Source organism: Solanum dulcamara, chromosome 11 (assembly GCF_947179165.1).
Source record: "Solanum dulcamara chromosome 11, daSolDulc1.2, whole genome shotgun sequence".
Classification (NCBI taxonomy): Eukaryota; Viridiplantae; Streptophyta; class Magnoliopsida; order Solanales; family Solanaceae; genus Solanum; species Solanum dulcamara.
This window is the reverse complement of record NC_077247.1, coordinates 62,136,220-62,161,978: the sequence shown is the minus strand read 5'-3', so window position 1 is coordinate 62,161,978 and position 25,759 is coordinate 62,136,220. Positions and strand designations below refer to the sequence as shown.

The 25,759-nt window shown below is 33.7% G+C and overlaps 1 long non-coding RNA gene and 1 pseudogene across 1 annotated transcript; both read right to left on the bottom strand.

Moving 5' to 3' along the window:
* Positions 1-11,329: 11,329 nt before the first annotated feature.
* On the bottom strand, positions 11,330-16,507 carry LOC129874423 (nuclear pore complex protein NUP98B-like; annotated as a pseudogene).
* Positions 16,508-16,603: 96 nt separating this feature from the next.
* Positions 16,604-24,801, bottom strand: LOC129874426 (uncharacterized). The gene is made up of 11 exons (XR_008762883.1): positions 24,426-24,801; positions 22,676-22,852; positions 21,700-21,751; positions 21,546-21,593; positions 20,782-20,843; positions 20,051-20,154; positions 19,726-19,855; positions 18,344-18,689; positions 17,627-17,738; positions 17,165-17,529; positions 16,604-17,033 (listed from the first exon to the last, which is right to left on the bottom strand). It is a non-coding gene; the product is annotated as an uncharacterized LOC129874426 (long non-coding RNA).
* Positions 24,802-25,759: the final 958 nt, after the last annotated feature.

Below are 25,759 nucleotides of genomic sequence, written 5' to 3'. Positions count from 1 at the left end.
CCATTCAAAGTCAATACCATTTTGATGCCACAAAACTACCAAAACATGTTGAGAGGAGAATAACATCTACAACCTGCTAATAAGATTCCTTCAAATGCAGACATCTTCCGAAATGATTTCCAAGGAGATAGAAAATGGTTCAAAAAAGACAGCTCTATTCTCAGGCTATACATGTCATCTTCCAAAAACACTCTTGCAAATGCAAGGATCTCTTAGGTATTTGCTACATGCCTCAAGCTCGTGATGAATCATTTGAATACCAGATAACTTATATTGGTTCCTACTTCATATGTTTTCAAAGGGATGAGCGAGTTGATGTTCATCCCGAAATTGTTTATATACAACAAGAAGATAAGGTAATAACCCGGTTGTCAAAGTTACTATGTCTAAATTAGTGTATGAGAATCAAAAGGCAATAAGAAACTTCACAACTATTTAGGATATATTCAAATTTCATCTTAACATTCTTATCTTGTGCAATTAATAGCAAAAGTAATGAAGAGCACTAACCACAATAATTTTCTTAATGTAAAGGAGAATATCAAAAAACAAATTTGTGAGTTCACATAATTTTTTGAGCTAGGTTTTAGTGCGTGAGATCAATGTTGTGATTTTGCTTTCATTAAGTCAAATGTTTATCAGAAACAAACTCACCATCTAACAATTTAGAGTTGAGGTCCGTGTACACTCTACCTCCATAAATCCCACTTGTGGAACTATACTGGGTATGTTGTTATTTTTTTGTCGTTGTTAGATTTTAGTTCATGAGATCTCCACAGAGCGAGTAGAAGAAGAGCCCTCAATTCGATTTCAATCTAATTAAAAGGGAATATCACTATAGAACTAACAATTGTCTATTTACTCCCGGAAGAAATTTCGATATCATAGACATTTATACAGAGAAGGAGTGACACAAAGAGAATGAAGAGCTAGAGTACGGAGTAACTGGATCCAGACTACAATGTTGGATAGCCTTTAGGAATCGATATGGGAATACTTGATGTTAAGAAAAACGGTTCAATTCCAGAAAGTGTGGACTCGAACTAGTCAGTAATTTGTTATTTTCTTATATAAACCTTCACACCAACCATGAATTTCAGCCATAAAACGGTTCAATTCCAGAAAGTGTGGACTCGAATCAGTCAGTAATTTGTTATTTTCTTATATAAACCTTCACATCAACCATGAATTTTAGCCATAAAATTGGGAAAGAGAATTAAACAGAATAAAGAAGACATCAGCCCAAAAATTGAGTCGTAAAATTCAAGTTGGTAGAAAACTGAAGGAATTTTGTAGAAAAATTTGAAGAAAATATACCTGAAATTATGAAGAATTGTGAAAAATCTATATGTTTCGTTGTTGTTGGAACAACAAGAGAGACGGAAAAACTGAAGACCGATAGTTTAGAGTGGGTTAAATATCTTGCGTCGGATGGTTCTAGAGTTATGCAGAGAGTGCATTTGTTTGCGTAAAATTACCTTATTGTCCTTGGTCTTTCTTTGTATCACTCTTCTATATAGTAGAAAAATTTATTGCAAACAGAGACATTTCTACTATTCACCACATGCATAAATCATCTCTGCCTCGTTTTTTGCATCTTGTCCATCATGAAAGCTATTATCCTAATTTTATCACTTCTAATATGGCACACATTCATTTAAACATTCTCTATTAAATTCATTTTGTGAACGTGTGATATTTTAATTGACCAACACTCTATCCATACAACAAAGTCCATCTAACCATACTCAATAATAAAAAAATATTTTTCCTTTTTTTAGGTGAATGGAGGGAAAATAATGAGGAAGAAACTGAGAAAATTGAGTTGTAAGTGACAAATTGACCTAGTCCAAGTCAAAATACTTTTAATTAGGTGATTAGGTTAAATGGGGTAAAATATAATTTTTAAAACTTGTTAATCTTTTTTAAAATATAATAGTCCCAAACTCTTTTTTCAAATATATTCAACTTCTTGTCAGTTGGGACTTTTCTTCTCTTCTCCAACTTCTTCGATCCTCGCATCTCTGCACTCTCTCAAAACTATTTTCTCTTCTTAATCTCTATTTCTTTCTAGTTTTTCTTCTCTTTTCATCTCTGTCAATCTTGTCGCCGTCATTGTCCTCCCTTATCACTGTTAGGGTTTCAATTTTTAAAGGTAAATTCTCTTATTTTCTCTTCATTGTTAGGGTTTTTTGTTTTTAAAGTGAAAATGATTATTTAGGTTTAAATAGAAGAAGAACCTAAATTTCAAATATTTATGCGTCTGAAAGTTCCTTTGGCTTCAACCTGAAGGATAGATGGAGAACTTTCGTATTCATCCGACCAAGTAGTCTGGGAAAAAAATTGGAAAAGAAAAGGGAAATAGTTTCCAAAGAGAAAAAACTGAAAAACTGACAACTGCTTTACGGAACTGAAGAGATTATAATATTCTATGGACTTACTCTAATAACAATTGAATGGAAGCAAGTTAAAGATTAAAGAACAATTAACTTGAAATGTTAACGTGGCTGTCTTAGAGATCAATGTAGTTCATAAAAATAGAATTTGGAACTTACATTCCTCTCATGCATAAGTTGCAATAAATTCATCTTGGAATGAAAAATTACAACAGAACAAGACAAATGAAGAGCTACCAAAGCTAATCAAGAACCCGACTTTGATAATGCAGATGCAACTGAAGAGTTATTTCGAGAAGATCTTCAGTTTTTCAATAGAGAAATTGCTAACTCCAATAGCTCTAGTTTTCCCAAAATCATAAAGTTCTTCTGTTACTTACCATGTGCTAAGTATATCTGTTGGAATCAAGTTTTCAGGTTTAAAGATAGTGACAACATTTTTCATCAGAAAAGGCCAGTGAATCTTTTAAAAAAAAAGATAAACCTATGGAAAATAAAAATGTAAGATAAGCACAAGTTTAACAACTCATTGAATGCCCATTTTGATGAGTACTTATTTTTAAGACATATTAATTGAAAGTAATAGCGCCAATTAATAGAGCTTCAGGGAGCACTTCTACAGGTATAAGATCTAATATTTTTCAGGTATCTATATGAAGTCAATTATCACAAACAGTAGCATATGCAAATCTCTGTACACTATTCACAACATAAAGATCAAATGTAGTCAAGTTGCAACTTTGTTAAATTCCATTGGTACATCTTCAGAATCATGATCAATGCACCTACACAAATTCATACATCATAATCATGAATATCTTTAAACCCAAAGAATGATAAAAGTTATTGGTGAAAGAACCAGATATCACCAACATAGCAACTGTTTGAATGCATGTCATTTGAGTCAACTATGACACATAAGCATAAGAATAATGCCAAGTTTAATTAGATTAAAGCAACAACCCTTCATTTTGGACCAAATTGATGCTAGAACAGCAAAGTTTTCACCATAATAACCAATGCAAACAGTTGCTACAAAGGAATGAACTTACCTGAGTGGTCAACAAATCTATAGCAAAATGGTGTTCAAACACATATCTATTAGGATCCTTAACATCTGCCTCTAATAGGGCCCTTTCTATCTCTCTGCCTATCATATCAGCAGCATAGACAATTCGGTGATGGGAGTGGCCCCCTTCCCTGGCTAGATGCAGATTGCCATCTTCCCCATGATCGAACGAAGCACCCATAGCACCCAGTTCTCTAATTTTTCTCAGGTCCTTCAGTACACAACCTGGAGAACGGAGATGCACTTTAAAAGAATGGAAAATTTAGAAGAGTAAACTAAAAACACTATTTTGGAGTAATAAATCAGTCATCTTGTAAGTTTCATTTAGAACATTAGTTGTATAAGAAGCACAACTATATGGACCAAGTTTTTCCCAACTGAGAAGAAGATATCAGTTGTGATGTCCTACCTGCCACCAATCAAGCACAACATAAAACTTCCTTGAAGTCAGTATATATTTAACGAGGTAAACAAAGATAGAATAGAGCAAAGTAATTGGTGACCCTTAAAAAAGTGGTGCTGATTTAGGGAGTGCTAATGATACCTTTGTGTATTCTCATTTTAAAAAAAAACAGTACTATGGTACAAACTAAATGAAATCCCACTATCAAACCGAAAAAGACACAGGTTTATTTCCAATTTTATTCTTATTTCTTCCTTCTTGCATGTCATCTTCACACTCTCTTCTCCAAATGTTCAAATACATAAGTAAATGATCTGAACCCTGAGGAATAGGGGTTTCACAGTTCTTCAACTTTCTTCAGTTTCAACTTTTAAGCACTTACATCAGAAGTTAGGAATAGGCATAGAGCCTTTCTTGTAGTATTGCTTTCTGGCACTTCAGCTTCAAATTGAAAACAAGCCTAACTGCCCCCATTTCTTTTACACTTTTCCGATTTTTGGGAGTTCTACATCCTGCAGCAAAAGCCGTCTAAACAGAAAGTTCCTTTGGCTTCAACCTGAAGGATAGATCGAGAACTTTCGTATTCATCCAACCAAGTAGTCTGGGAAAAAAATTGGAAAAGAAAAGGGAAATAGTTTCCAAAGAGAAAAAGCTGAAAAACTGGCAACTGCTTTACGGAACTGAAGAGACTATAATATTCTGTGGACTTACTCTAATAACAATTGAATGGAAGCAAGTTAAAGATTAAAGAACAATTCACTTGAAATGTTAACGGGGCTGTCTTAGAGATCAATGTAGTTCATAAAAATAGAATTTGGAACTTACATTCCTCTCATGCATCGCCAAATCTCCATCAGCATCACACCTTTTTGCAGAAAATTCTCCCTACAAAAATTTACTTATCATTATTAAGTTATGGTTTCAAGCTAAATACATTTCAAGAAATAAACTTCTAAAGGGAGGAATCTATAAACTACAACATTGAAAAGAAGAATTAGAAAAGGGGAATGGGATTAATCAAAAAAATCATTTTATGCTCCTCAATTCTCACTAACTCTCCAGCTCCGCCTAATTTCACGTCCTTCGAGGGAAGGGATGATCGACCAAAAGGAGAAATAGAAAGAATTATAAGTATTGTCCTGGTTCATCTCTTCCCTTTTTAAGTACAGTATGCCCATTGCACATGTTAAGCACAGTACTGCAAGCTTTGAGAAGCCCCGTCAAATTAGTACACTTATACTATTATTAGTTTATTATAAAAACACTAAGTGCATCTAGTATAATCACTCGCAAACTTATGCATAGTGAAATTAGTGTACCTTAAAAAGTAAATCGCTTGCTACTTAATGGAGAAGCTTCGCGTCGGAAACATTGAGAACTTGACCACCAATATATCCTTTTTCCAAGATGAACCTTGCACCGTACCAGATTGCCAAAGCATAGCTGGAGTACATAATAGCAAAATGTTTATGTAGCAAAACGCGACCCAAGACCTAATCCACTTGTCAGCCCTTCATTTGAACCTGAATGGTAATCTTTAATTAGGGACTCGTTATAGCTGGCCACAACTTGCTTCTCCCCTGTAAAAGATGCAGCCTGAGGAGGAAACAAGATACATCTCATCTACTGGTGGTTATTTTCTGTAAAGAAAGTGAAACAAAGATTGTTTTACCCCCAATATAAATTTCATCAGAGCATGGGCATCACAATAATTTAAACTTATGACATACCATTTTAAAGGAGCCAATTGTCTGTTCAACCACCGTTGCTGCCTTGGCATAAGCATCTTGTCCACGGGACACCATCCTAGATAGGATGAAGGACATCACTCCACCAAAGATGACAAGTAGAGGAATGATGGATAACATAACAAGTGTGAGAAGCCAGCCTTTGGTAAATGCAATGACAAAGCCCGCAAGGAATGTTGATGTCAGCTATACAAATTTCCCTACCACCACAGTTAAGGAAATAATATCAAGAATAGAAAGAGCAATCATATCCTCACAAAGGATCTTTTATGTAGAAAGCAAATTAGTATGTAGTGGTTTCACAAAGAAGGGCTTAGTAGAGTAACTTTTCAGCATGAGTACCTACTCACCCATGGCGTCTTGTATAAGAAGAGCAACACCAGACATCCACCCCACCACCTCTCCCATATTGGTTTCCTTATCACAGAAAGCTAAATCTTGCCGCAAAATAGTTTTCAGATAGAGACTCCTTATTCGAGAAGGTTGTCTTTCACAAGAGATCATCCAACAAGGGACCTCTAAACAGCACTCATATTAATTTAACTTCAATAATGATTCAAAATTGCCTATGCTTAGTAAAGGCGGAATGAGAACTTACAAAAAAATGCAGCTGGCCACCATCCCAAAGCTAAGTAGACAAATCTCAATGAAACCTATATGAAATTACACAGATAATTAGAAGATCTCATTTTCAGGAGGGAACTACTCAATCAACAATAGATAAAATAAGGACTTAGAATATTTAAAAAATGTTCAAAGCATAACCCTGGAGACTACCCCAAGCACATCTTTGTTATTTTGATTATGTCTGAAGGAGTCGGTCCATTATCCAAAAAGACTTCTCATAATGGGCAGGGACAATCCCCATTGCCGATAGTTGCAATAGTTTCAACGATCATCAAAACTATATCAGTGGAATCAACAAAGGAGAAGAGCTAGTAAAAGGTAACTGTCTCTGTTTGTTTGGTCTTGTCGGCATTCTGTTGTCCTGAATTGATTTCAGCCAGATTTGCCCTCCTGATTATGAGGAGGCTTCATTGAGTCTTGTATTTCCCTTCAAACCGTTCCCTTCGGTCATAATTGTGCCATTGTTAAAGAGTAATTTTTTTTTTGTCACAAAACCAATTTACACCTGCCGTGGCAGGCTAATACTCAGACCTGATTTATTCAGTAATTAGTAATAAGTCTCTGATTTATTCAGCTTGATGAAAGCAGAGTGAAAAAATAATCATGAACAAACCAACTCCAATCCCCTTTAAAGTTGGTATCAACGAAGGAAACCATCATAATACAATGAATTTAGTTGTTTCTAAATAGGTTCTTAAATTTCAAATTTTACCTAATAGATTATGATTTTTCTAGCTAAGACATTTTCTCAAACACCTGGTGAACGTCAGATATCTTTAAACAGGAAAACCACACAAGAACGTACTTCTTCGCGATACTAAAACATGGGAAATTGGTGAAAGTAAAAAGTGGTGTCAATATATAGAAACAGATTAGAAGGAGAAATTAAGCCGCATAAACAATATATCAACTAACTAGAACCATATATGCAAGACCCACAAAGAAAGCATAAACACGGAAACAAGAAAAATAAAAAGAGAGGAACATGCCCAGATTCAGTTATCAAGAATATGCAAGAATGCAAGAAAGTGGATAAATTAAAAAGTGTGTTTTTCAATATATGAGAAAAAATTCTTGTTGTCAAGAATCATGGATATGGAGAGACCCCAACATGCAAGATTCCAGAGAAGCTCAAGATTCAGTTATCAAGAAAATTAAAAAACCCAGAAACACAAGACAATATTAAAGGCATAAGGGATGAATATTTACTTACTTGGAGCGGGCGGTAAATATCGACATTTTTTGAGACAACAAAGAAGAACGAACAGACGTCGGTGTTATTGTAAATAAATGGCAATGTGGTGGTATATAAATAAGCTATGCTTCCAAATTAAATTCCTCCCCAAAATTTTTATTTTATTTAATACCTTTTCCAAATTATTTCTTTTTTATTTTTTTCGTTTCTTCTAATACAAAAAATATATTATATTTAGATTATTAATACTTTATTTATAGAATAACATTTATAAATGTACGTAGCTAAGTTGAAAAATCAATCAAAAGTGAATTAATTTAAAAATTAAATAATTTATGTAATGACCCGTTTGGTCATTTTGAGAATGAGTCATCTCTCTTCCATAAAATACTCTATCCAAAAAAAAAATAAAAAAAAATAATAATAATAATAAAAAAAAAAAAAAAATTAAATTATAAATTTGGACTATTCGATAACTATGGTTAATTAGTTGAGGGTAACTTTAAATAATTAATTTGATTGATGGGCTAAACTGTTAATTTATTTATATATCATTATGACTTAGCCTATATATTAAAATAGGCTAGTGAAAGTTTGTCATTTTTAATACTTAATTTAGAAGAAAAGAAAAGAAAGAAGGGAAGAAGCCTACCTATTGCGGCGAAGACAGTGCAAAGAACAACCGCGTTCTTTAGGTAAGATTTTGTAGTTGGTTTTTTTTTATGTATCCACGTAGTGATTTTCACGTGAATAAGTAATATATATGTATAATATTCAGTGAAGGAGAATGAAGAATTGTGGGGTGGATTGAGAAAAGTTTTTATGAGATAATTGGTGGAATTGGTATTTGGATAATATAATATATCAACTCAATAGGCTTGGTTGAAAAGTTAGATAGAAGTGATGTAGTTATTAAGTAGCAATCATATTAATGCCCAATTATTGATAAGATATGGATTAGTTCCTGCAAATTGCCCTCTTGCAACGTTATTAAGTTCACTTTCATTTTAACTTATGCCGTTAATTATCATAATATATTTCATATTTTAATATATTGAGATACGTAATCAAATATTAGGTTTATTGTATTAAACGAATATCATTAGATTTATGTTATTGACAGAAATTAAGGCTTAATCTAGGTATGAAATTTAAGAAATACGGGAGTTGACATGTTAAGTGACATCAAGATTAGGAACATGTTTATAGATTTGGATAGGTTTTGAGTCTAGGCTAGACATATAATAATATGAGTGCTGTTAGTTTCGAAATTTTATTGTGGTTATTTATTATATTAGATTATACTTATTTGGAGGCCCAACGAAAAGGAAAGACTCAAGTCTCGGAGTAATTGCTTGATTATTTGAGGCAAGTGAATTTTTAAATCTCAGTTTAAGTTTATAGATGCTTGTATTTCTGTGTTATGTGTACTAGAGAATAATGAGAATTAGACTGGATTATTGACTATATGATTGACCTTAAAAAAATGGAGATGAGGGGTAGAAAATGGTGATCTAATGACATGTATTGGTGGAATTGATATGTTATGATTGTGGATTTATTTTGGACATGTGAAATGACTATGTTGATGTGAGATAGGAAAAATTATGGTTGTTGTCATATTATTATCGTGAATTATATGAACATGAATTGATTGCATTGGTTCTGACATATTGTGTTGAGATTGAAAATGATATGAAATAAAAAGGGTCGGGCCACACGCTCCGTGGCAGGTATTATGAAACAAAGGGGTCGGGCCACACGCTCCGTGGCAGAATATATATATTGAGGGGACGGGCCACACGCTCCGTGGCAGGTTACATGGACAGAAATGTCCCCCATGGGTTCCGGACTGTGATTCAGCGGATGCGTACCAATAGGACAGACATGCATCATTTCATTGCATTGCATCACATTTTGTTGATATTTGTAAATTTGTGTTTATCTCCATATTGCTCTGTGTGTGCTGAACTCGACTTGGTATGATTCATTGACGAGACTATTGATGAGTATTTGTGGACTGTATTACTGTTATTATTGTACAAGTATAGAGTTGGACTGATTTTATGCAGGTTGTAGTTAAGGAGGTTCGGTTGGGAGGACAGGAGTACTTGTATCTATTAAGCTTTGCTTAGTTTTAGTTATCCACTTGCTGAGTACCGTGTTGTTTGGTACTCACCCCTTGCTTCCAGACTTGTGTAGGTTGTGAGCCCGGACCTGTTTGATCTTCTAGCATTTTCTACTACATCCGAGGCTATTATTCCGAGTGTCGAGGTAGCTGTTACATCTATCTAGCGGTCACCTCTTGCTCTTTTCTTATGTTTTAGTCATATTCTAGAGACAAAGACATTGTAACTGTATTTCTTTTCGTACTTCAATAATAAATTAGTGGCTTGTACACGTGACAACCAATCTTGGGGGGATGTTGAGCTTCTTTTATGTGTTTTCGCTTAAGTTAAATTTTGATCCTTTTCTTTTTCTTCCGCATTTACTTTTCGTTGGGTATTAGGCTGACTCATCTCGGTGGATTGAGATGAGTGTCATCACACCCGGATTCGGGTCGTGATAATTTAACATTAATTAGTTATTACAAAACTATAAATCGATAAATATAGGTAACATAAAAATATATGTAGAAGAAAAAGGAGGTCATCAAGCCACAATACGGAAAGCCGAAATTTCAGCGATACACTTTAACTTAATCAGGGTCTTATTACCCCTTAAAATATTTTAAAATAAAATAAATACATCCTAAAAGCTGACGCGGCACAAAAAGTGTGCACACTCTTATTAAGGCAAGTGATGAATGATACGTCATTTTTTAATTGGTAACTTTATAATTAGTTAGTACACATAATTATTTATATTAAAACTTATATATATATATTTAATTATTTTCATTTCTTTCAATGTAAAATATTTATTTTAATTTCTTCTCCACTTTCATTTTTTTCTTTCATTATTTCTTATTTTTTCACCATTAATTTTTTAAAAAAATTTATGTGATTTTTTAAAAATAAAATAATTAAAAAGTATCCTTTATTTTAACATTTTATTTTTTTTATGTTTTATTTGAATTTTTTCACTTATTTTGATAGTCATAAGAAATTAACCTATTTTAAATACAAGACATTTGGAGTTAAATTTGAAATCAAATCAAAAGGCAAGACAAAGAAAATAAAATCAATAAAAAAAAATTAAAAAGTTTAAATACTAGGAAAAAGATTATTTTTTTACGTGTATTAACTTCAAGATAAAGAAAATAAGAAGATTTAAAAAGAATTAAAAAAATTAATTCTAAATAAATTTATATATATATATATTTATTTGCTGACGTGGCAAGCACGTGTGTACAAACATATCCAACTTATTTAGTTGAAGGTGCCACATCAGCAACAAAGGTGCACGAAAATGAAAAAAAAAAATGAGCTCACCAAGCCACAATGTAGAAAGCCAGAAAATTCAAAACAACGAAAAACAAATCAAGAAATCAAATGAACATAAGAGAAATATATGTTTTTTATCAGAATTATTTAGAATGGGTCATTTTATATTTTACTATATTTTTTGTTCAAAATATTTCTATCGTTAGATTTTTAGCTCAAAAAGACTTTTCAACTAATAAAATAGATACAAAAAATGCCCTTTTTATTAATGATTTTTAAAATAGGTTAACATTATTTGAGTTTCTTATTCTTATTTCACTATTTTGTTCATATTAAAAATAATTATTTTCCAGCAATAAAACTTATCACATCATTTGAGATATTAATTCAGAACCACACAACATCCTATAAATTTATATTTTATATAAAAAAAATGGCCCAAAATTTTAAATTTTACAAAACAGAACGAAAAGATTATATCTCTATCATATAAAAAAATATAATATAAATTAAAAATACTAATTACTAATTAATTGGACTGAACACATCTTTATAAAATTATCTGAAAGTTTAATGTTCCCACCCTAATATTTATCATGTTCATGGACGAGGAGAAGGTGGAAGACTACTACTAAGACAGAATAAGCACAAAAGAAGTAAATGGGACAGACTCAAAGTGAGCAAATTGTAAAAATATATCAGTTGGACTTATCACCACAATTAACAAGATGCATCTCTTCAGCCTCTAAATTGGGCTTATCACCTTTGTCTCTGTCATGCATCCCTACATTTTAAACAGAAAAGGGAATTATTACGCAATTAAATAGCAAACTTGGTTAGTTTGGTTCATAATTCTTGAAACTTGTAAAATAGCAAGTCAACTTTTATATCCTCGGATATACTCAAATAGATAACATACGATAATTTTTCTAGTGTCCAAAGTCTTGCAAAGAATCACCAATCCATGAAGCTAATTGGTTTTAATTTGATAATTTGAACTATTAGAGATTCCCTGCATTGAGCTTTAAGGAAATGGGATCTTGATGGAGCAGGCATAAAGTGATACTAGATATTAAGTAATCCATTAAAACATTACACGTAACTATGATAAGTGACTTATGCATTTAATAGAAACCACCTGAACCAATCAACGAAAGGAATGCTTGTTAAAAAAGAAAGCTTACTATTCATAGATGAATCAACCCCCAGTGAAAATTCTGAGGTAGGACGAACCCAGTCCCTTGGATTATCCCTTGGAATAATGATGAATTCTGTCCTTAGTACACCAGAAATGTTTTCGTTATCCATTAAAAAGAGTACCTACATAAACAAATATTATAGTCCTGTTAAATTTTCCAGTGTTTCACTTGGATTAGAGGAAAATATGGACTGTCCTGTCATTTTTCACCAAAAGAATACCCCTACTTGCAATCTTTGCATATGATCTGTGTTTTATCTTATTTGACTTAAACTTTTGGTCCATCAAACAAAGCATGCCCACTAACTACTAAACATGTTTCACATAAAATTATACTTCTCACCTTTGGTTTATCACTTGTAGGTTTGTATTTCTGAGGTGGCAACCTATGCTGACTTAGAGATGAATGCCGAATTATCAACGCAGATCTTCGTCTGACCGGAGCAGGGTTGTTAGAAACCTGCAACTTACAAAAGGAGAATCTTTCATAATAGCCTATAACCTTTGTATTCACCTTAAACATAACCAATATGAGTTTAAAAATCAAAGTGAAGCTATAAAAACATAATCATGCCTGATACTTTGAAGAGTTTGTTTGGAACTTATATTGATGTTTATATCTTATTGGAGAAATACTGGAATTAATTGATATAAACCTACTTGATGCAGTAAAATCGAACAAATATAAAGCCAAAGGCCAGCAACTAGACGCAGTTACATCTACCTTGACAAGAAAGCATCAGTAATTACAACACAATAAAGGTAATAAATAAATCTGTCATTCAAGGTGCATAACATTTATAGCAATAGTAATGAGACATCCCAGTAACATCATGTAACTGCTAGTGAGTATGATACTTGGTTTGGGACCAGTGAACACATCAAGCAGCAACATTAATTATAATTAGTTGTTCAGAAATGTGAAACTTACAGGTAAACTAGAAATTCCATACAGGATGGATGTTGCCAAATTCGGGTGCTCAACCGAGATTTGGACTGAAGGTTGTATTTCAGCAGGAGGCCTAATTGGTGACGCATTCACTTCCATGATTCTCGAAAAGTAAGACCTGAAAATATGTTAAGGTATTGCTACTGCATGAGAAAGTACAAATAAAAGGATCGCAGAGGCAAAAAAAAGAAGAGACAAAAGAAGAATAAAACGATCAGGTTAAAACGAGACTCTGAAGTAATAACTGAGGCAACTGAAATAAAAAGAATGTCGGGAAAGTCTAGAAGTCAAAATTAGGCAATTAATAACACACGCAGTAAAGTAAAACAATAGATGGTTAAGTTTGTCATTGATACTTGGCTGACAAATTCCACGTCCAATTTCTGAGCAATTAGCACCTTCTTAAAAAAAACAGGTGCTGGGAGGATTAGTTACATGGATTACAATCCAACATACTAACAACTTCAAAAAGAGCAAGACATACTGCATTAAGTACCTGTTGATGGTGAGAAGCTTTGGTTGTTGGAAGTGTTGCTCCAACTTTAGGAGTCATTTCTGGCTGCAGAGGACCAAAGAACAGAGGCTGCAAGAGTAGCAACAACTTAGATGTACAACATCACAATAGAAGTCCTTTACCGATTTTATAGACTACAAGGTGCCTTTTATATTATTTATGACAGAAAGCAAATGGCAGAGATATATAAATGAGATCTAATTGCATATACGTTGAGAAACACTTACAGTATTTTGACTCACAGCAAGTGGAGTACTTGAAACATTACAAAGTCCTGGTGGAGTAGGCTGAGACTACTTTAGGCAATTCAAGCATAATGTGGATTGTGGAGCGCCTCCTGTAGTTAAAACAGGAGTGGGAGAAAAAGTGTTCTTTTGACCAAAAACATGGGCAGATGATTTTGCTAACAAAGGATATGTGGAAGGTGAGACTGAACATGGAGATAGAGGGACAGATGTTGATAAAGACCATGGATTCCTTAATGGAGAAAAGGTGGAGGTAGTGGAAGAATTGGAAGATGGATTTAAAGGTGCAAACGGCCTTGAATGGATCCACGGAGAAAAAGAAACATCTGAGGCAGTAGATTCCACTCTACTTCCAGTGCCACAAGAGTTTAACAATGATGTATTGGGGGGAAATATATGGGAAATGGACTGTGACTTCGGAAATGGGGTAGATGCAGTTGCTGTAGAAATTTCATCTGATAGAGAGTCAACCTCTGCTCTTTCCACTACAAATGTACTTGGAAAAAGGGAATAAAAAAGTTGATCAACAGTTGCTTGGTTAAATACTGGTGATATGAAAGGCCGTGTGTTGTCGATGATACCAAATCCCTGTGTACCGGAAATACCACATGAAGAACCACATCTCTGACCTGCAAAGTCATCCATGAAGTATCAAAAAAGTTAATCAAATACAAGGTAAATTTCTTTGTTAGCTACAGATAAGAAAACAAGTTAAGGATACCTTTATCACCTAACTGGTAGTCCTCAAACCTCAACTCCTCCTGGCTTTTATCTTTATAAGTCTGCATTCCACAAATGGATTGAATTTTTGCACCATCAGGTATTGTGCAATCTATATCTGGAGTTGCAATGTATGATGCTGTTCTGCTTCCTTTCTGATTAATACCAAATGCGGACTTTACAAAACCAGAGCTCTTGAGCAAAGGTGCTGTACTTTCTTTTCCTGGTTTGCAAATTTGATCTAAAGATTAAACACTTAAGATATCCAAAAATATGAAGTAGGAATAAATAGTACTTGGTACTAATATTTAACAAAAGATCAACATGGATTTCAAATCAATGTAGAGCATATGGTAATGCACATTGAACGGACATAAAGTAAAGTAAACCTTTGCTCCCTGATATGGATACTGCTGGTTGGCCGAAGGAATAGGAATCAAATCTTGGGGTGGCAAAGTGTGAGTTGCTTGGAACACCAAATGCAGGAGCTCTTGGATATCCAAGAATGGAGGAGTCTGAGACATTGGCATCCCTCATCAGAGATTCCTTGGCCACGCTGTTAACGTCATATTTCTTTCCAAATGTTTGTAAAGTGGATGAGCCCGGAGATATGCTTTGTGTTTGATTAGATGTAGCATTCATTGCTGCATTAAAGGCTAATGTCCCTGCAGTTAGGTAAACAGATTGCATTTATTTGCTAATCACTAATTAAAGACAACTACAAGGCATCCATAGTTGGCACAAGAAATCCCACTGAGATATTGCAGTTATTACCGACATTTATGGAGAAAAGTACAGCTCAATGTTCATAGCTACTTTCACAAGGAGCAGATTTAGCTTTTCAGCCAATTCCAAAGCCGCCTCGCTGCTCTAGAAAAGTAAATATGATCTCCCCTTTCATGAAATTGGCAGTATTGGGTGTAGCATCTACATATCTCAATCCTCACCTGGACCACAGGCGATAAGGAAAGCTGTACATATCAATTGGCAGAGAAATCATGGGAATAACATATTCAACGAGTGTATGTAGATCATTCCTATGCAACAGCGGTCTTTCTTCTGAGTGTATTTGGACAGAGCCAAAGAATTCGTTTAATCAACTTAATTACAGGAAGATATGCACACATAAAGGTAGAAATAAAATATTTGAAGAAGCAGAATCTGAATCCATATAAGATGAATAAATACCGTGACAATAGGTAGTCAAATTTTTAATTAAGTTACTAGCACTTCGAAAGATTGCACCAAGCTTTAAAATTTTTAAAGTCTTAAGGATAGTTTTTTTCAAAGGGCAGTTTAATAAGAATACTACTAGTATTCCAGAGTAATACGAGGGCACACTATCTATCTGTCCACCTGGTCATTTATGGTAGTCTATGAACTTCTTCCGTTTTAATTTGTTTGTCTTACTTTTCTTTTTAGTCCATTTAAAAGAGAATGTTTCTTTCCTGTATTGGCAACTCTATAATTCCAACTTTCACATGGCATGATTAAGACCAAAAGATTAAAGGACATTTCGGTATATTCTACATATCTTTATTTCAAATCCACAAGATTCAAAAGTATTCCTTACTTTCTTAAATTCCAGCAAGTCAAAACCGGACAAAAAAATTGAAAAGGAGAGAGTGTAATACCAAGAACTCTTCGCGATAATAAACATGAAAAATTGCTGGAAGTAAAAAGTGTTCTCAATATATAGAAGCAGATCTTCATGTTCTCAAGTATATATCATGGATATGGAGAAGAATAAATGAAACCACATAAACTATATATCAACTAATTTGAACCAACATATGAGACCCACAAAGAAGCATAAACACATTACCGAAAAAGAAGAAGACGAAAGTAACATGCCCAGATTCAGTTATCAAGAATGCACAAGTGGAGAAATTAAAAAGCATGTTGTTAATATATGAGAACATTTAAGGATACCTTTAGCACCTAACTGGTAGTCCTCAAACCTCAACTCGTCATGGCTTTTATCTTGATAAGTCTGCATTCCACAAATGGATTGAATGTTTGCACCACCGGGTCTATCTTTCTCTGGAGTTGCAATGTATTATGTTGTTCTACTTTCCTTTCTGATTAACCAAATGCAGACTTTCCAAAATCAGAGCTCTTGAGCAAAGGTGTTGTACTTCCGTTACCTGGTTTGCAAATTTGATCTTAGATTAAGCACTTAGGATATCCAACAATATAAAATAAGAACAAATAGTACTTGGTACTAATAATTAACAAAAGAGCAACATGGATTTCAGATCAATGTAGAGCATATAGTAATGCACATTGAACATTATATAATCTTATAGCATCTGCTCCAATACATGAGAAAAAGGACACTAATGTAAGCCTTTGCTCTCTGACATGGATACTGCTGGTTGGCCAAAGGAATAGGAATCAAATCTTGGGGTGCCAAAGTGTGAATTGTTTGGAACACCAAATGCAGTCTTGGATATCCAAGAATGGAGGAGTCTGAAACATTGACATCCCTGGACCACACGAGAGGTTCATTGGCCACACTATTAACGTCATATTTCTTTCCAAATTAGATGGCATGTGGCCGTGCTTAGCATGGGCCCAACACTGCAACTTACATTTATACAATTATACAAAACTAACTTTCACAATAGCCACAGAGCAAAAGGAAATTGAATTAATTTAATCCAACGACATCCAATTCAACTATAAAGATGAAAAGCCTTCTGCAACTCTACCTTATTTAAGTCGCCCAAAAATAGCATACATCAATTGATTTTGCAGATTCTCCGCCTACTGTTTTTTTCACTTCTACTTAGGCAAATATTGATCTGACAAATATACTAATGCATACACATTTGTTAATAAATGTTTAAGTTCACATATACTTTGGATCTAAAGTATAGGTTTTACTTATACTAATCAATATTATGTGCAACTTAAAACAAGTTTTTGAAGCTTCTCATGTTCTGACAGCCTATTTCCACCTTGGTAACTCTTTTACGTGCTTCAGCTTACCGCAAGACAACAACTTCTGATTCTATACATTGAAGAATGACACAGGCCCGTTCTTTTGAGAGCTGAAAAATTCGAAGCTTTCCACCTAAATATATCACACAACCAATTGAACAAACTGAATAATAATAAAGTAGAACACACATTAATCAACATACAATTTTTCAAAAGGTAAAATCACAAACCATAGCTCTTCAACCACAACAACACAATCTGTGGGTTTCTTCTGGTGTTGCAACTTCTGCATGCTCTTTAGATTTAGATAGACCACAATGAGGATTTTAATCGTCTTCTAATCTTTGAACACATTAGCGAGTCCAATCGCAAGCAAAACGAGGAAAAAGACATAAATTAGCTATCAGGACAGTGGTATTGGATATTTAGCTATAACACAAAATGCCAATATAAGGATGACAGTCTCAGAATAGCTTTTATCGGGTGTTTGCAACTCATCAAGGGCATAATTCTAATGTGTATGATATAATTTGTAAGATTTGAAAGTATTAATCATTTTAGCTTCTACTTATTCCATTTCTTCTAAATGTGTTTGGTATTGTATAACAGCCCAATGGAGTTAGATTTGAGTAAGGTATATGTCACACCTCTGGAAACATCACACCATAAGACATTAGAAGAAGACATGAAATGTTTCATTGGTAGCGACCTGTAATATGAGTCCGACGTACCAAAAAAACAGAGAATGGAACTTTGTATTTCAAATCTTTGTTCACCATAGCTAAAGAAAGAAGGGAATAGAGGTAGTCCGAGATAAAAGTTATTAGAGCCAATGCAAGGAAACTCGTATTGATGTAACAGGGATTGTCCCCAGACAACTTTTGATCATTCTAGTAGGCCACATCATTGCTAATCTGGATCTCCATATTAATGACAAGAGAACCTACCTCGAAGACGTTGCACATCAGTTGTTTGGATGGTAGAATATTAGATACACCAACTTCTAAGAATGTAACTCCTGTAATGCAAAAAATAGCTAAGAACAATCACGGGGGCATTCTTATTATAATGTGAAAAGATAGAAGAACACATGCCAAAAAATATTCAAATCTTTGTATAGTTTACAGAAACTATGATACTCAGCTATAACACTTCAATTAATTGCTCGCAATCAGAACTCTAATTCTCAATATAACCACTTGCTGCTAATCCCGGATCAGATTTTTAAGCATGCCACATGTGTCCAAAAGAGAAATATCTTGAGACTACAGACTTTCTCCAATCCAAGCATACCTTGGGGATCAAATTCAAAAAGTAGTCATTAATATAAGATACAAAAGCATCACCAATTTACCAGTCACATGAGTGTTCACTTAAAACTTGTACAAAGATGAGATTAGTGAAGTAAATCAACCAAGCAGATTGCAAGTAAAGGAATGAGAAATGGAAGTAATTTAGAGAAAGGGAGCAAAACATTTTCTGGGAATTTGAGCAACATAGCCACCGTCTGTAAAAATAACAAAGAACATAGCCACTGCACAATTGGTTGCATATGAAAATTAACAGGTACTCATGAAATTCAAAAAAGATACAGAACTGAACTTGCTAGAAATCTGGAATCACGAAGCTCACTGGAACTACCTTTGTTTTTTCAGCCGTTCATGTGTTTCAGAATAGATTTTGCCACATCTTGAATTTTGGGAAGTTTTCTACTTGATTTCTGAAGTGCATGTCGGTGTTTTATTGCTAATTTGGTCATGAATTTGATTTCACATTAATTGGTTGATTGGAAATACCTGTGGGTGGAACCTGATTCAGCTCCCATAAGTTGTTGATTTTTAGACAACAGTTGACCAATACATTGATACCTTAAAATTAAGTTTATTTTTAACATTCAATCTCCAAGGTTGTTTATTAGAGAGTCTCCAATAATTCTTTCACGCAATATTGCATATACAACAAAACAGAAGAACGGACAACAAACAGAAAGGTGTATATGACACATAAATTTATAAGTAATTGAGATTTCATAGACTTGGGGAGGGGAAGTTTGAAAATACAGCAAGTCCGAAGTTTTTGAGTTCAAATCATTCATTCAAATCCTAAGGCTATATCCAGTGTCCTTTTGATATTTCACTCTTTTAGCTAGAAAACAATAATAAGGAATGGGGATCAGTAAGTTGAGAAGATGATATTCTCAACATGTACATGGGATTTTTGGAGGATATTTGACCCAAATTTGGCATTTAGGTCAGTTGGTCAATCCGTCAGACTTCACAAAACACTATCTTATATCGGTTCACCATTTTTTTTGGTAAAAGGCACTTACATATGTTTACACTGGCAGAGTTTTGATTTGCCAAAGGTGAATTGGCATGCCTAATGCACAACCACGTCCTTTCCTCTTCAGATTCAAGTTGTGAGGCAGTTGGTACATGCCAGTATCCTTTGTCTGACTCCTGGAGACATAGGGAAAACAATTACATTTAAAGATTTTATTAAATGATATCACGTACAACATTGTTTTTATATGTGCTCAATCTCCAGTACACATTTTGTATTGGAAGGCAGAGCTCATCTATAGTTGTATTTTGGTTTCATGAGCATATTACTTATTGTATAGCAGAGCAGATCGATTAGAAGGTACTACTGACCTGAATTACAATAAAACATGGAGGCGGCGTGTGAAACACTGGACCTGTTTCAGCGAAACTGAAATGCACAAGGTCAATGTCTCCATAAGCTGGGCTAGAAGTACCTAAGAACCAATATGTATGTTCCAGCTCAACTTCAGCTAGAATAAATAATCAAAACATCTCTAGATACAGTAGTGATCAATAAAAAATATATTTATAAAAAATATATTTCATCTCCCCCCCCCCCCTTCCCTCCCAAAGCTGCTCCTTTTCTTTTGGGGAGGCGGTACAGGTAAAGAAAGTATTTTATTGTAAATGAAGCACCAGGAAAGAGATGTACATGAACATTTTATAATAAAAGCAAAACCAAAATGTAAGCATCAATATTTTGTGTTGTGTACAGTCGTACAAGTTTTGCCCAATTACAAGTAAAACCACAAACAACACATAAAAGAACATTGGCGGAAAAAAAATCTAATGAACACAAACCGTCAAACAGCTTATCAGTTGAGTAATGCATGAAATCCTATAGACTACAACAACTAGTCCAAGTTATGAACATCATAGTTGTCGGGCAAAAGAAATTATGTACAACAACATCAGTACAATAGAAAATTTGATGGTAGTCCAACATTTTGCAAAAAGATTATCATATTTTTCTCCTATCAGCACCATTCCACATGAGAAAGATTAGAGTTAATTAAATGAAGGAGTGAAGTATGAGAGCTAGTTAGTGTAGATGGACTAACCTGTTGAAGCAATTCTAAAAGATCAACATCAGTTAGATTGACGCACAAAAATAACATGGAACCTGTAGTATCAAGAAAACAATTATTTTCTTATGAAACATGTGCAAGAGAATCTTGTTAGCTAGCGGAGTATTTCCTAAAACATGAATGATATCATGAATAGCTTTCCAAATTAAGTTGGCAGCTATTCAAGCTTCAAGGCCTTATAATTCAAAAAGAGAGAACCTCTAGCATTGTCATGTTACTAATGGTATTAGGACAAAAAAGCTCTTCCCTTATAAGTTACATTTCATAATTCACTTTGTATAATCAACCCACTTAAAACATAAAAAGGACCTTAAGAGACAGTGAGCACAAATGACACTTGAAAACATTAAATCCTCAATAATCATTCTTGCTTTTAACAAAATGGTGCACTGAACTGATATAAACTGTAATTGATTCCTCAGAATGGAATAACTAGTCTGAGAAGAAGTGCTTGTCATGCTTTGTTTCCACATTTAGACAGGCATATATCCTTTAGAGGGAGGAATAAGATTATTGAAGAGAATAAGCTATAAAGTGTAGTAAAAGGTTTGAGAATGTGGGTGAACAACAAACTGTCAAACAGCTTATCAGATGAGTAATGCATGCAATCCTATAGACTAGAACAGTCAGTCCAAGTTATGAACATCATAGCTGTCAGGCAAAAGAAATTATGTTCAGCAACATCATCAATACTATAAAAAAGTTGATGGCAGTCCAACATTTTGCAAAAAGATTACCATACTTTTCTCCCATCAGCACCAGTCCATCTCGTGAAACACCACATCCTTCAAAAGAAAGTACAACTTCAGATGATGAATTAAATAATAAATTGAACAGAACTTTCTGCACATCAAAATATATTAGATCAATGTCAAAGAAACTAAAACTTACCATCGTCATCCACCTTCACATAGAAGGTCCCAATGCCTATAGCAACAGATACCTGATGGAAAGTGGGATAAGTTCAAACTAGGAGTAACTACTTATAAGAATAACAAACATAAAAAGAACAGTCCCATAAATCTCATGGAAAAAAGTAATAGAGTTGTGATATACGAACGGAACAGCATACTACAAGGAGAAAAGGTATATCAATTTTCATATAAAGGATATGACATCGTCATCAGAAGTAGCAAACAAAGGAACATAAGAACTCATTGAAGAGCCCCACCGTTCACTGCCTTTTGTGAGACTCGTCTAAGTGATTAAATCTGCATATAAGCACGACTTGCCATATTCTCAGCAGCCCACCTCTATCGATCCTCAACACATCAAAAAAATCAGAAAACATGCAATTCCCCATTCTCTTACCTGGCACAAAATCAAAAAATCTAGACCATGTTAAAAAATAAAAAACTCTAGACCATACAAAGGAAAATGGCCACTGAGGGCATTTACGAAAGTCTGTCCAATTGACTGTCTTCATTCAAAATACACAAATCACAACTTTTTATAATTGAACTACCAAAACAACTCCACAAATTTCCATTCATTACCTAGTAAATCATAAGAAGTATTGAAACATCCAGGCTGTTCAAAAAGTAAAAAACAAATTCTTGACACACACTGCGAGACTAACAACATAATTTTCTTCAAAAGATTTCTTGATAGGTGCAATGCCAATATATTATTGAAAACTACAATTTCTTTGATTTCCTTAAAATATGCATTTAAGAATATTCTTGAAAACTACAAGTTCTTGATTTTTTTTCTTAAAAAGAATGCATGCAAGAATTCCAAGTTAATCAAGGTCTCGAATTCCAAGATAATCTGATTTAGGGTTCCAAGAATACCCATGTATAACTTCACCGAGTTCTCGAATTTTCCTTCTTTCTTTTTTAATGGATGGGAAGAACAGTAGCATTACCTGGTCGCCGGAAAAATTGATTACCAACAAGTTCTTTCTGGAAAACTGCAGACAGATCAGCGGAAGACTTAAGCAGGGTTTTGGGTTTTCATCGGACATCGTCACCGAGGCAGTTAAGATCAGCATTCCGGTGGCGTACTCTAAGATGCGCCGGTAGCGTATATGATAGGCGGGCTTCTGTAATATGATGGTGATGAGTTCTAAAATGTGTAGGTGGTGTCTCTTTTATAGCTTTCGAACTAGTTAATACCCGCGGAAAAGAAACTCATTAACACCAAATATATTATTTTTAGTGTTTTTTATCGTAGTACTTATGTATTTTTTCAAATAAGAGTACTCTATTCCATTGATATTATTTAATTTATTCAATTTTCATAGGTCGATTTAGATTATGATTCGAAATTTTAATCCTAAGCTATGAGATTATAAATTAATATTTTATACATAAAAAATAGATTTCTTAAAAATTAAATATAGAATTTAGCTCAAGTAACTCTATTTCAAATTCGCGATTGATTTGTGCATCTATCTCTAACAATGTTATACTAATAAGAAAACTAAAACAAAAGGCATACAAAGAGATTACAAAGCATACTGTAGTTGCATAAAATACAACTGAATGCAGATACTGATTTTTAGATTTTAAGCTTTGAAATTGCAAATAACTAAATCCTATTATTAGGAGAGTATATCAGTTGCCGCTCTATCAAACTAACGTAATGATTAAGAAATGGAGTTATTGGACAGAGAAAAAGGGCAATAAACTCAACAATATTGTTCTCTTAATGAAAGACCTGACAAAATGTTGACTTGGAATGTTACTATCGCCAATTCATCACTATCTGCCAATGTCAAATGATAAATGGAAAATTTGATCAGTAATATTGTTACTTAATGTAAATGAATGAAAGTCACGACCAAAGAGATAAATATTTATCTTGGAGAAATAGGTTTTCTAGAGTGAAAAACATCAAATATTCTATAAAGGTAAATGTCTTTTCTAGATTATGTAGCAACCTTCAAACAAAGAGAAAGATTGAAGGATCAAAAACACACCTAAAGAACTCGATTTTTTGAGTTTCCCGCCTGAACTATCATCAACTATGTATCAAAACGCACCTCAACTACAAGTTGTTCCCTTTTCCTACTTGAAATATCCCATTGTTCAGGTGTTATATGGGAACAATGGATAATTGAAGTGTGTTTTGATAAATAGTTGGTGATAGATTAGTTATGAAACTCGAAAAACCGAAATACTCTAAGTATGTTTTTGACCCTTCACTCAAAAAAACATAATCATCAAGACAATCAAAATATAATTCTGATCATAAACAAGCCGTGGAACTCTTGCAGAATGTTATTTGTATAAACTTGGATGGGAATCTTCCAAGTAAACAACATTGAGGGAAAGCATATTTTACAATGGCAATAATGCATGATTTGAGTTTTCAGATTTATTGGTTCATTAGACTTCTAAGGTAACATCTTAAGCCTCAATACATTTTTGGTTAGGAGAGTATACAAATGAAGAAGGATCTCTTAGTATTTTGGTGATAACATGATACAATAACGACTAAATGAATTTTTGCAGCTATCTATAGCACAAGGATAAAAAGAAGTTAATTGAAGTATAAAATATAACAACGAAGAGAGGACCTAAAATATGAGAAAGTTTAGCCATTCAAAGTCAATACCATTTTGATGCCGCAAAATTACCAAAACATGTTGAGAGGAGAATAAAATCTACAACCTGCTAATAAGATTCCTTCAAATGCAGACATCTTCCGAAATGATTTCCAAGGAAATAAGAAAATGGTTCAAAAAAGACAGCTCTATTCTCAGGCTGTACATGTCATCTTCCAAAAACACTTTTGTCAATGCAAGGATCTCTTAGGTATTTGCTACATGCCTCAAGCTCGTGATGAATCATTTGAATACCACATAACTTATATTGGTTCCTGCTTCATATGTTTTCAAAGGGATGAGCGAGTTGATGTTCATCCCAAAATTGTTTATATACAACAAGAAGATAAGGTAATAACCCGGTTGTCAAAGTTACTATGTCTAAATTAGTGTATGAGAATCAAAAAGCAATAAGAAACTTCACAACTATTTAGGATATATTCAAATTTCATCTTAACAATCTTATCTTGTGCAATTAATAGCAAAAGTAATGAAGAGCACTAACCACAATAATTTTCTTACTGTAAAGGAGAATATTAAAAAATAAATTTGTGAGTTCACATAATTTTTTGAGCTAGGTTTTAGTGCGTGAGATTAATGTTGTGATTTTGCTTTCATTAAATCAAATGTTTATCAGAAACAAACTCACCATATAACAATTTAGAGTTAAGGTCTGTGTACATTCTACCTCCATAAATTTCACTTGTGGAACTATACTAGGTATGTTGTTGTTGTTTTGTCGTTGTTAGATTTTAGTTCATGAGATCTCCACAGAGCGAGTAGAAGAAGAGCCCTCAATTCGATTTCAATCTAGTTGAAAGGGCATATCACTATAGACCTAACAATTGTCTATTCACTCCCAGAAGAAATTTTGATATCATAGACATTTATACAGAGAAGGAGTGACACAAAGAGAATGAAGAGCTAGAGTACAGAGTAACTGAATCTCGACTACAATGTTGGATAGCCTTTAGGAATCGATATGGGCATACTTAATGATAAGAAAAACGGTTTAATTCCAGAAAGTGTGAACTCGAACCAGTCAGTAATTTGTTATTTTCTTATATAAACCTTCACATCAACCATGAATTTCAGCCATAAAATTGGAAAAGAGAATTAAACAGAATAACGAAGACATCAACCCAAAATTTGAGTCGTAAAATTCAAGTCGGTAGAAAACTGAAAGAATTTTGTAGAAAAATTTCAAAGAAAATATACCTGAATTTATGAAGAATTGTGAAAAATCTATATGTTTCGATGTTGTTGGAATAACAAGAGGGACGGAAAAACTGAAGACCGATGGTTTAGAGTGGGTTAAATATCTTGCGTCGGATGGTTCTAGAGTTATGCAGAGAGTGCATTTGTTTGCGTAAAATTACCTTATTGTCCTTGTTCTTTCTT